This window comes from Heptranchias perlo, unplaced genomic scaffold (assembly GCF_035084215.1).
Source record: "Heptranchias perlo isolate sHepPer1 unplaced genomic scaffold, sHepPer1.hap1 HAP1_SCAFFOLD_60, whole genome shotgun sequence".
Classification (NCBI taxonomy): Eukaryota; Metazoa; Chordata; class Chondrichthyes; order Hexanchiformes; family Hexanchidae; genus Heptranchias; species Heptranchias perlo.
Window position 1 is genome coordinate 5,493,790 of NW_027139623.1, and position 12,998 is coordinate 5,506,787.

Sequence of the window (12,998 nt, forward strand, 5' to 3'; positions counted from 1 at the left end):
AAAATATATTCTGTGTTTTCAATTGTAATAATGGAATCGGGATGTGTACGATATCTATTCTAATGTTTTGAATTGTAATTGTGATATTTACATCGAACTTTGTATACCCATGAATTTTATGAAATAAAGTATATTTTCAAATAGTGCAAACATTTTCTAGTCTCACCGCACCTGTTGTTATTGGTCCGTGAACATAGGAAACATTGGTGGAGAGTAAAGATGTGGGGATCTGTAAAAAGAGCATCTATTGCAGGCACCAGGTGAGAAATAGGAGTATTTTCTTAATGGTGAGAAACTAGCGACTGTAGAGGAGCAAAGGGACTTAGGTGTCCAGGTACAGCAATCACTAAGAGTTAGTGCACATGTACAAAATAAATCCCAATGTCTCGGCTGTCATATCCCAAGGTACCTCTGTCAGATACTTAGCCAACTCTCTGGAATTTGCTGCTACAATCAGGCCCCACTGCCTCCCTCGCTGGTCCATTCTATAGATCCAGCACCCTCAGCATTAAAATGCATTCAAGCATTCTGCTCACCCTGTGCCCAGGCAGAGAAGACTAACAGTGGCAGGAGGACCCAATACATCAGCCTTATGTGAGTTCGGACATTTCTGTTTTTAATTCCGAATATTGCAATTGCAATTTTTCTCTCTTTCTGTACATTTCTAATTTGATTTCATTCTTGCAGATTTTGCATTTCGAAACAAATTCTCCAAACCCAGTGCGCAGTGAGTCCTGAATCCGGGCCCTTTGATTGACAGCTCTCACATCCCCGCCATCCTCCTGGGCTGACACTTCCCATCACGTGACACGGGGCAGCGTCAACCATCTTTGCGCGCTAACGTCACGACGCGTACGTGCCGCTCCGGCCCGATGGACGCCGCACATGCGCCGCGCTGTCCCTGTGCCGAGTTCCCTTCGCAACAGGCCGACGCCGGGAGCATGATGATGGCGTCCTCGGGCCGGCGGGCGGGCGGGCGCTGCTGTGGGCGGGGGCGAGGCCGACAGAGGGAGGGCCCGCACCCGGGAGTGGCCTGAGAGGGGAGGGTGGAGTGACGGGGGAAGTTACTCGGGGCCTCCTGCGGGCCCCGTGAATCTCCACTCTGGCAGCGCCCGGTGTCGAGCTGGGCTCGGGGGGGAGTCACTCTCCCGCCTCCCAGTCAAACGGGCCGTGGGTCGGAGCCCAAAAGTGAGCGAGAATCAAACAGCACAGAGAGAGGCCGCTCGGCCCATCGCGCCTGTGCCCGCCCTGTGAAAGAGGCCGCTCGGCCCATCGCGCCTGTGCCCACCCTGTGAAAGAGCGATCCCATTAGTCCCACTCCCCCTGCTCTTTCCCCAAAGTCCCGCAAATTTCCCCCCTTCAAGGATTGACCCGATTCCCTTTTGAAAGTTATTATTGAATCTGCTCCCACCGCCCTTTCAGGCAGTGAATTCGAGATCAGAACAACTCGCTGCCTAAAAACATTCTCCTCATCTCCCACTGGCTCTTTTCCCAATTCCCTTCAATCTGTGTCCTCTGGATACCGACCCTCCCGCCAGTGGCAACAGTTTCTCCCCATCGACTCCATCAAAACCCCTCCTCATTTTGAACCTCTCTATTAAATCTCCCCGAAACCGTCTCTGCTCGAAGGAGAACAATCCCAGCTTCTCCAGTCTCTCCCGGTAACTGAAGTCATTCATCCCCGGCACCATTCTGGTAAATCTCCCCTGAACCTTCTCTGCTCCAAAGAGAGTAATCCCAGCTTCTCTATTCTCTCCACATAATTATTATTATTTATTAAGTGGGTTGTGCTGGGTATCTGGAAGCTGTAATTCGGTGAGTAGAAAGCAGTGGGAGGATAAGTCTGCAGATTGATTTTGGGAGATGGTGAAGACGGTGATCGTGGATTCAGACAAGGGAGGGAGGTGGTCTTTGAGACCGTCCGTGCTCTGTTGTAAGATCTCACTGTGTGTCTTGTTCCAGCCGTTCCCATTTGTACCTGTGACCTGACTGGCGGAGTCTGAGACCTCAACTGCTGCTGTGACCCTGACTTTTCCCCCGCGGACATCAATGTCTTCTCCACCTGTCTGCCGGGCAGTGAACCGTAAGTTTCTGTTCGTGTGTTACTACATTGGAACCCGGTCCGGCAAAGCCTCGATTTTAAGGTCCTCATCCTCGTGTTCAAGTCCCACCATTGTCCTCGCCCCCTCCCTATCTCCGTAATCTCTTCCAACCGATTTGATCTCCACGGACAACCCCATGTTATTCCATCCTATCATGGATCCTACCCCACCCATTTATCTCCTCCACAGCCCATGTAGACTGGAAGAACAGTCAGTGCTGTGACACTCAGTCCTGTTATGTGCACAGGCGGTGCTGGGACACTCAGTCCTTTAAGACACATACTCAGTGCTGGAACAGTCAGTCCTCTCATACACACACAGTGCTGGGACACTCAGTTCTCTGATACACACAGTCAATGCTGGGATACAGATTCCTGTTATATCGTCAAAGCTGGGACACTCAGTCCTGTTATACACACAGTCAGTGCTGGGACACTCAGTCCTGTTCTTCACAGTCAGTGCTGGGACACTCAGTCCTGTTATGCACACAGCCAGTGCTGGGACACTCAGTCCTGTTACAAACACAGTCATTGCTGGGACACTCAGTCCTGTTATGCACACAGTCAGTGCTGGGACACTCAGTCCTGTTACAAACACAGTCAGTGCTGGGACATTTAGAACTTTTCCATGTACAGTCAGTGCTGGGACACTCAGTCTTGTTGGACACAATCGGGTGAATAAATAACTGCAAACAATGAATGAAATCTCCAGGACCTGATGGTTTCCACCCCAGGATATTAAAGGAAACGGGTGGGGAAATTGCAGATACATGAGTCATAATTTTCCAAATCTCTCTAGACTGAAGAATTGTGCCTTTGGAGATGAAAATTGAAAACCTCACTCCGTTATTTCAGAAAGGCTGGATGAAGAAACCAGGAAAATACAGATCTGTCTGTTTAAGGTCATTTGCGGGGAAGTTACTGGAATCTATCATCAGAGAAAAAACGATTGAGCACTTGAACAAGTCTTAGCTGATTCAAGAGAGTCAACATGTATTTGTGAAGGGCAGGTCATGTCTGACTAATCTAGTTGGATTTTTGAGGTAACGAACAAGGTGGACAGGGGAGCGTCTATGGATGTTGTCTGTACGGACTTCCAGAAGGCATTTGATAACGTTCAGCACAAGAGATTAATAGAATCAATAAAAATGCACAGAATTGATAGTGACCTTGTGACTTGTGTTGCAATTGGTTGGGAGGTCGGAGAAGAGAGTCGGGATAAAGGGAACGTTCGTTGATTGGTGGGATGTGAGAAGTGGTGACCCCAGGGATCTGAACTGGAGCCTCAGCTTTTCAGCATATTTACCAATAACTTGGATGAAGGAGTAGAGAGTTGTAGATCCAAGTTTCCAGGTGACACTAAGTTAGGAGGCACAGGAAGTGGTGTAGATGGGAGCAGGAAGTTACAAAGAGACAGTTTAAGTGAATGGACAAACTGTGGCAGATGGAGTTCAATGTGGGGAAGAGTGAGATCATTCACTTTGGAAGCAAGAAGGAAACATTGGAGTATTTTCTTAAACTGAGAGATTGGGAACGGTGGAGGAGCAAAGGGATTTGGGTGTCCATGTACACAAATCACTAAAAGCTAGTGCACAGATACAAAAATAATCACAGACTAAAGGAATGTTGGCCTTTATCTCGAGGGCTGGAATACAAAGGGGAGGAAGTGATGCTTCAGTTCTACAAAGCCTTGGTCAGAGCCCATCTGGAGTACTGATCCTCACCAAGGATATATTGGCCTTGGAAGGGGACAGTGCGGATTCACCAGAATGATACTGAGGCTTGAAGGGTCAAATTAATGAGGACCGGTTGTATTCCCTTGGTTTGCATTCCCTTGAGTTTAGAAGGTTGAGAGGTGATCTGATCCAGATATTTAAAATTATAAAGGGATTCGATAGGGTAGAAAAACAAACTATTTTCTCTGGTGGGGGAATCCATAACAAGAGGGCATAAACTTAAATTTAGAGTTAGGGCGTCCAGGAGTGAAATCAGGAATCTCTTTCCCACACAAGGGTAGTGGAAATCTGCTCAGGCTGATTGAAGTGGACCCTGTGATATAATAGAATTTTCTGTCCTGTCAGCCTTGGACATCTTGTAGATCCATCTTTCAAAAAGGTGGAGGAACTCAGTTCTAAGATGGATTCCACTTACTTCATCATAAGTCCTCAATCACCTTGTCTTATCATCGAGATATCAAGAACGAGAAAGACTGTGTTTAAAAGAAAGCTGATTTATTTGACACTTTTACAGAATTCTAATACTGCAATCCTGTTAAATGGATTATTAACATCAGAAACAATCCCCAACTGCCAGAATGAACAGGGTTGAGTCCTGCATGTGATTAACAGCAGTAATAACAGCAGAACCCTGCAGTCAGATGTGAATTCGCTGGTGTATTAGTAGGCTGGATGACAGAGTGAATCCCTTCCCACACACGGAGCAGGTGAACGGCCTCTCCCCAGTGTGAATACGTTGGTGTCTCAGTAGATCCCTTGTTCTTTTAAAGTTCTTCCCACAGTCAGAACATTCAAAGGGTCTCTTATCAGTGTGAACATGTTGATGTTCAATGAGGTAGGATGACCGAGTGAATCTCTTCCCACACATAGAGCAGGTGAACGGCCTCTCCCCATTGTGAATATGTTGGTGTGTTTGCAGGTTGGATGACTGACTGAATCTCTTCCCACACTCAGTGCAGGTGAACGGCCTCTCCACAGTGTGAGTACGTTGGTGTGTCAGTAGATCCTTTTTTCTTTTAAAGCTCTTCTCACAGTCAGAACATTTAAAAGGTCTCTTATCAGTGTGAACGAGTTGATGTGTCAGATGGCTGGATGACTGATTGAATCCCTTCCCACACACGGAGCAGGCAAACGGCCTCTGGCCAGTGTGAATTCGTTGGTGTCTCAGCCGGTGGGATGATCGAGTGAATCTCTTCCCACACACGGAGCAGGTGAATGGCCTCTCCCCAGTGTGAACTCGCTGGTGTATCAGTAGACTGGATGACTGAGTGAATCCCTTCCCACAAATGGAGCAGGTGAACGGCCTCTCCCCAGTGTGAGTCCGTTGGTGTGTCAGCAGATCACTTTTTCTTTTAAAGCTCTTCTCAAAGACAGAACATTTGAAAAGTCTCTTATCAGTGTGAACAAGCTGATGTTCAATAAGGCTGGATGACTGAGTGAATCCCTTCCCACACACGGAGCAGGTGAACGGCCTCTCCCCAGTGTGAACTCGCTGGTGTGTCAGCAGGTTGGATGACTGAGTGAATCCCTTCCCACACTCAGTGCAGGTAAACGGCCACTCCCCAGTGTGAGTGCGTTGGTGTGTCAGCAGCTCATTTCTGCTTTTAAAACTCTTGTCACAGTGAAAATATTTGATAGGTCTCTTATCAGTGTGAACAAGTTGATGTTCAATGAGGCTGGATGACAGAGTGAATCTCTTCCCACACATGGAGCAGGTGAATGGCCTCTCCCCAGTGTGAACTCGCTGGTGCGTCAGCAGGTGCGATGACTGAGTGAATCCCTTCCCACACACGGAGCAGGTGAACGGCCTCTCCCCAGTGTGTCTGCATCGATGAGTTTCCAGCTGGGACGGGTAATTGAATCCCTTCCCACAGTCCCCACATTTCCACGGTTTCTCCATCGTACGGGTGTCCTTGTGTCTCTCCAGGTTGGACGATCAGTTGAAGCCTCGTCCACACACAGAACACGTGTACGGTTTCTCCCCGCTGTGAATGGTGCGATGTTTTTACAGGTTGTGGAACTGGTTAAAGCTCTTTCCGCAATCAGTGCACTGGAGTTTACAGAAATCCTCACTGTGAATACAGAATAGAAATTCAGAACAGGCAATTCCAGTTCCTATGGAACATTCTTCCTGCTCATTCCCCCAGACTGTAAATCCCCGTCTCACACACTCACCCTCCTCCCTCTGCTGAAACCCAAGCCTATCGCACCATCGCCAACATTTGGGTTGGGTTGGAGGCCTTGAATCTGAGTTGTGAAATATAATTGGAGAAACATCATTCAATTCAGAAAGTAAACTATTCAAAATCAAACAACATGGATTACTGTAATTATTATAGTCCTTTCACGCCAAGTGGGAAACAGGTGATGTCTGGGCTGTGGCTGAGTGTTTGTGCCTGGTTACACAGCGTGTCCCTCTCTCTCCGCTTCAAATGCGCTTCTTTGGCTCACGGCCTCATTCACACATCCAACTGACTGGAGCCCTTTAAAGCTCCTCTGAAGCCGTCGTTTGTTTCTTTACTTAACCCATTACCACCCTCCTTGCCTTGCACCATCATCCCTTTTTTAGCTTCATCACTCCTGCCCTCCACACGATCACAGACCTTCCCTATTGTTCTTTCCCTCACCGCCCCCTCTTTCCCTGCCTCTCTCCTTGCTTAAAAACTGTTAATTCTTACACTTCTTCAAGTTCTGACAAAACCTTAACACTAATCTGAAACGTTAACTCTGTTTCATTCTCCACGGATGCTGCCCGACTTGCTGAGGATGTCCAGCATTTTCTCTTTATATTTCACATTTCCAGCATCCGCAGTATTTTGCTTTTGATTGGTTAAACCTCGCCCTTCGAAACCCCATCACAGAAATATCGGCGTGAGTTATACAATGGCGGATAACCTTACCCAAAATGCCCCGCTCGGTAGAATACGGTCTATCTCAATTCGAAGGGGAGCAGCGCACATGAGCAAGAAGGCCCAATGACCGGAGCATGCGCGGTGCTGGTCCCGGACACTGAGCTGGGCCGAGCGGAGTCTGAGCAACTCTGAGTGCGGCTCAGACGCTGAATCACAGCCCCTGGCAACATTAAAACCCTCACCCAGCGCCTCCCCCTTCATACCCGCCGCTTCCCGGTTTCTTCTCCCGTTTCCACCGAGTCCGACTCGCGACAAACACCAGGAGCAAGGCGCTCCCAGAATGCAGGCGGGCCTGGGGAGCATGCGCAGTCTGAACGGAAATATCAGCGCCTTGGAGATAGAGGGGTATCTGGGGCGCGGGGGATTGTGGTGCCTTCGGCCGCCATTAGTCGCCGGGCTTCGGTGAGTGTTTTTTTGCCCGTGTCGCGCACAGAACCGTGTCGAGAAATGCGGACTGAGGAGTTCAGAGCCGGTTTGCTGAACAGACACTGATCGTACAATGTAGAACAGTGTTTCTCAAACCTTTTTCCTCGTGACCCGATGGAAGAAAAGCACTTCCCTCAGGGACCCAAAACAATAATATCTTCTGACTGGAGTTTTCATCAAATCTCAATAAAGGTCAGGACATGCTCGCTCTTCTCTTCACTTCACTTCACTTCAAGTATTAACTAAAATTAGACATCGACGTTACTTGAAAAACATTTTAAATACAGTATAAATACAGTAAAAGATCAGGATCAGTTTTACTTACTTAATATGACAGGTTAGTCTGCCTGTTGTTCATGATCTCGTTCCAATCTGGATCAAGAGATGAAAGCGCTCCACGCATATCAGATGCGCTGTTGAGTCGGTTTCTTTCTCTTGTTTTTAACCTTCTCAACGTTGAAAATCCCAGTTCGCACATGTCGGTTGTTGTGAACGGCAGCAACAACAGAACACTAATAGTGGATAATCTTTGAAAGCATTGATCCAAAAAGAAGACAAACTGAATGACTTGTGGCGTGTTTTCAGTGTGCTCACAGGTGAGTCGCACCAGCTCGTTTTCTTGCTCAGGCATCAAGTTTAGCTTCAATATTGATTCAGGATTTTCGAAAGCAAAATTATCTTTCACCCAACGCTTTTCCATCAAATTTTCAAAATCCTCTGCAGGGAAGTAACGATCAAAATGGTCACAGAGCAGCGAGATGTAACTGTATGACACATTTCATTTCATTCCTTTTATCTTCATTGATGCTGTTCTCTCCACCCCAGAGGGTTGTTAATGCTCAGTCGTTTAGTCTATTCAAGATTGAGTTTGATAGATTTTTGGACAAGGCAATCAAGGGATATGGGGACAGGGTGGTAAAGTGGAGATGAGGTTGAAGATCAGCCATGATCTGTTGAATGGTGGAGTAGGCTCGAGGGGCCGAATGGCCTACACCTACTCATATTTCATGTGTTATTATCCTGCAAGAGGTGCGGTGCCCAGAGCTGAACACAGTACTCTAAATGAAGTCTAACCAGAGCTCTGTGTAACTGTGACATGACTTCCACTCCTTTTTATTTTATGTCCTTTGAGACAAAGATCAAAATTCTATTACCACATTAACTTATTTTTGCACCTTTTAGTGAATTCTGTACTTGGTCTCATAAATCCCTCTGCTCGTCCACAGTTCCTACTTTCTTGCCAATTAGAAAATACTCTGATCTATCTTTTTATGGTCCAAAGTGGATGACCTCACACTTCCCCACGTTGAACTCACTCACCCACTCACTGAATCTATCAATGTCCCTTTGCAACTTTCTGCTCACATCTATAATGCTTACTGTGCCTCACAACTTCGTGTCGTCAGCACATTTGGATATAAGGCTCGCTACATAAGAACGTAAGAAATAGGAGCAGGAGTAGGCCATAAGGTCCCACGAGCCCTCTCTGCCATTCAATCAGATCAGGGCTGATCTTGACCTCAACTCCACTCTCCCTCCCTATCCCCATATCTTTTGATTCCCGAGAGTCCAAAAATCTATCGATCTCAGCTTTGAATATACTCAACGACTGAGCATCCACAGCCCTCTGGGTTAGAGAATTCCAAAGATTCACAAATATTTGAGTGCAGAAATCTTTCCTCATGTCGGTCCAAAATGGCCGATCCCTTATCTTGAGACTATGAGCTCCAGTTCTTGACTCTCCGGTCAGGGGAATCAGCCTGTCAGCATCTACCCTGTCAAGCCGTCTAAGAATGCTATACATTTCAATGCGCTCACCTCTCATTCTTCTAAACTGCACCGAATATAGGCCAATTTTACACAATATTTCATCATACGACAATTGCAGCAAGAACTCCTTACTCTTATATTCCAACACCCTTGCAATAAAGGCTAACATATCATTTGCCTTCCTCACTCTCATTAGACCCTTTGTAGCTCACTATTTCCAGCATGTTTTTCCTCTATTCCGTCGAAGGGGAAAAGAAATGAACGTTGAAAACATTTTACTATAATTACACCCGTTAATGTTTTGGAAGCAATATCCAACGGAACTGCATCAAATTCGATTGCAAACTTCGAGTTTCTGAAGGAAATAAACTAATAAGAATAATTAATTGCGATGGCCGGGAATCGAACCCGGGTCAACTGCTTGGAAGGCAGCTATGCTCACCACTATACCACCATCGCTATACATTAGTGGTAATAAAAGAGTTCCCAAATATCAGAGCCTGAACAGAAACTGCAGACTGTTGGATTTTGTTCTTCATTTTTCCTGGTTTCTGACGGATCCTTTCTCGCTCTGTTGCAGTTCCCGTCTCCGCCCAGTAGATGTCGCCAACCCCCCAATCAATGGAAATTACACAACAGCCAGTAATTCTTCACCTGATATCGGCCGCATCACCCATTCAGTGAGGTTAAATAATTACATTAAATCATTACGGAGACCGGACTACCAGCTGGGCACGAATGGCTGCTTAATATTCAAGTCTATAAGATCTTTAGAAAGGACAGAGAAATAGGGAAAGGAGGAGGAGCAGCAATATTACTAAAGGACAATATTACAGCAGTTGAAAGATAGAATATCAGTGAGGGTGAGCGGGCAGTGTAAACACTCTGAGAGAGACCCATCACAATTGCTCCCACTGTACTCCTCCAGAAGGTATAAGAAGGGCGAGTGCGGGAGAATTTCTTCATTCGTTGTGAAAGTGTTTGTGAGATTGTGGAAATGTCTGGAAGAGGAAAAACCGGCGGTAAAGCTCGGCCAAGGCCAAGTCTAGCTCATCCAGGGCCGGACTGCAGTTCCCTGTGGGCCGTGTTCACAGGCTCCTGCGAAAGGGGAACTACGCTGAACGTGTGGGTGCCGGAGCCCCGGTTTATCTGGCTGCTGTGCTCGAGTATCCGACGGCTGAAATCCTCGAGCTGGCCGGCAACGCGGCCCGGGACAACAAGAAGACCCGCATCATCCCCAGACACCTGCAGCTGGCCATCCGCAACGACGAGGAGCTCAACAAGCTGCTGGGACGGGTGACCATCGCTCAGGGCGGGGTGCTGCCTAATATCCAGGCCGTGCTACTGCCGAAGAAAACCAGCAATGTGAGCACCAAGAGTAAGTAAAGCGGCCAAGATTTAATCTGATAACCCAAAGTACAGGACCAGCCTTATGGATATCTTTGAAGAAGGAACAGAACGTGTGGACAAGTTCAATGCAGTAGATGCAATATATTTGGATTTTCCGAAGGCCTTCGATAAGGTCCCGCATTGCAGACTCATGGCTAAGTTCAGAGCACGTGGAGTCAGGGGACAGGTGGTCGAATGGATAGCAAGTTGGCTACAAAACAGAAAACTATGAATAGAGGTTAAGGGTCGCTACTGAGACTGGCAAAAGGTGGGAAGTGATGTTCCAGTTGCTGGGACCACTGTTCTTCACAATTTACATTAACAATTTGGATTTGGGAATCGGAAGTAGAATTCCAAAATTTGTGGACGACAACAAATTGGGGGATGTAGTAAAGACAAAGGGAGAATGCATCAAAATGCAAGAGGACATTAATAAACTTACAGAATGAAGAATAAGGAGGTCACACACTGCTTGGATAATAAGAGTCTAAACGGGATAGAGGAGCAAAGGGATCTGGTGGTACAGATATACAAATTACAAGAAGTAGCGACGCAGGTAAATAAGTTCATAAAAAGGAAACTCAAACACCCGGATTCACTTCGTGAGAGATAGAATTGAGAATTAAAGAAGTTATGTTAAACTTGTATGGAAACTTGGTTAGACCAAACTTGGAGTATTGTGCACAGTTCTGTTCTCCATATGATAGAAAGGACGGAGAGGGATTAGAGAAGGTGCAAAAATGAATCTCATGATACGAAAAATGAGAGGATATTCTTTATCAGGAAATGCTGATCAGACTGGGGGTGCTTTCTCTGGAAAAAGAGAAGGCTGAGGGGTGACCTGATGGAGGTCTTACGTTAGGGTTTCATAGGGTAGACATAGAGAAAATGTTTCCACTTGTGGGGAGTTCAAAACTAAAGGTAATTTATATAAAATAGTCGCTAATAAATCCAATAGGGAATTCAGGAGAAACTGATTTACCCAAAGAGTGGTTTAAATGTGGAAAACGCTGCCACAAGGTTCAGACAAATAGCACAGATCCATTCAAGGGGAAGCTAGATTAACACACGAGGAAGAAAAGAATCGAGGGGTATTCTGATAGAGTTCGATGAATTAGGGAAGGAGGAGGCTCGTGAGGCACAGACCAGTTGGGCCGAATGGCCTGTTTCGGTGCCTTAGCTTCGATGTAACTCGATGTAAAGGCTCTTTTCAGAGCCACCCACGGTATGTGTGAAAGGGCTGGTTACTGTCTGAAGGGAGACGCTGATATCATGAGACCAGTGTTGCTTTGAGCTGATTTTGTCTCGTTGTGGACGAGATGGGGTATTAATGGGACTGGAGTCAGGGCACCGACCACAGTCCGATACTTTAAGCGGTGACTTATGGACCCCAGTCCACATATCCCCAGATGTCTTGTATTTATTTGAACTACTTGCCATTCTGGGCTCGGAAAGCATCACCAGAACTGATCAACTAACCTTTCTGCATCTGTGGGATTCAGCGCTTCGCTCCGTTTCTGTTCTATTTTGTTGGATTATTTACATAACGCATCAAACTTACTGGAGAATCATTGAAATGTCACTCTGGACAGAAACAATTAACAGTGAATTGCCTGGTGCCCAGGAGATCAGAAACATTACTCGCCTTTCGTTCTGTTAACAAGTAAACCGTGTTTAGACTCCACCGACCCACGGTGGTTCCATATGGGGGATTAAACAGATAAAGCGGGAGGGGAGGAGTCTGAGTGACGGACAGAGCCGAGAGCGGCCTCTGATCTTCCAGCTCCACCTCCAGCTTTCTCCATCCGCCAATTTCAAACCGTTTATCGATAATAGAACCGAAACACAGCGCTCCTCACAAACCCTTACAAACTCGGGCTTCATATTCGAGGATTTCCAGAAACCCGGAGCTTTTAAATAAGCCCCGTTACAATTAACAGTCAGTAATATTCCTGCCGAAATACAGTCCCTTCTTTAACAAGTCAACCCGCCTCCTTCCATTTCAGTCCCAGACCCGATTCTATCTCTCCACACATCCCCTCCCAGACGGGTTCAGCTGATTTGAAGAATCTCGTGTGCTGGGATTTGAGTTGTGACGCGGAGTTTCTCCGCCATTGTTACTGTCTCACAGAGACTCTCGCCCTGAATCTGTGAAAATAGAATGAACATGAACTGGGACTGGAGCCGAACACATCCCCAGTTACAGTGAGGCCCGGACCGGACATCTCATTCTCTCTGTTTTATATCAGACAGTATCCCATCTTCATGTCCCGCATTACAGAGAGACAAACACACACTGACAGTCGTACACTTCCTATCAGTGTGTTCATATCAAGCTCAATAGCAGCATCACACATTCATATCGAGCACCGGAGAGAGAGGGAGAGAGAGGGCGACAGACACGGTGAGAGAGCGGAGAGACAAAGTGTCACAGTATCAGTTGCAGACTGAACTGTAAAGTTTCGTTTTATCCAGAAAGATCCCATTGGAGAGACAGAAGATGCCATCTCATCTCTCACTGATATTGTACAAGAGGCAGACACACTATTAATCCCGCACAAAGAATGACAAAAACATTGGGCCACTTTTAACCCTCTCTTGCCTGTTGTACTATATTCTGTTTTGCAGCACAAGGACGTTTGGTATTACTCTCAGTAATCGAGA

At 46.6% G+C, this 12,998-nt stretch overlaps 1 non-coding gene and 1 pseudogene across 1 annotated transcript; both read right to left on the reverse strand.

The window, feature by feature from the left end:
• Window positions 1–4,474: 4,474 nt before the first annotated feature.
• Window positions 4,475–5,824, reverse strand: LOC137316697 (zinc finger protein 271-like; annotated as a pseudogene).
• A 3,508-nt stretch (window positions 5,825–9,332) lies between these two features.
• trnag-ucc (transfer RNA glycine (anticodon UCC)) lies at window positions 9,333–9,404 on the reverse strand. The gene has a single exon. It is a non-coding gene; the product is annotated as a tRNA-Gly (tRNA).
• Between the last annotated feature and the right edge of the window lie 3,594 nt (window positions 9,405–12,998).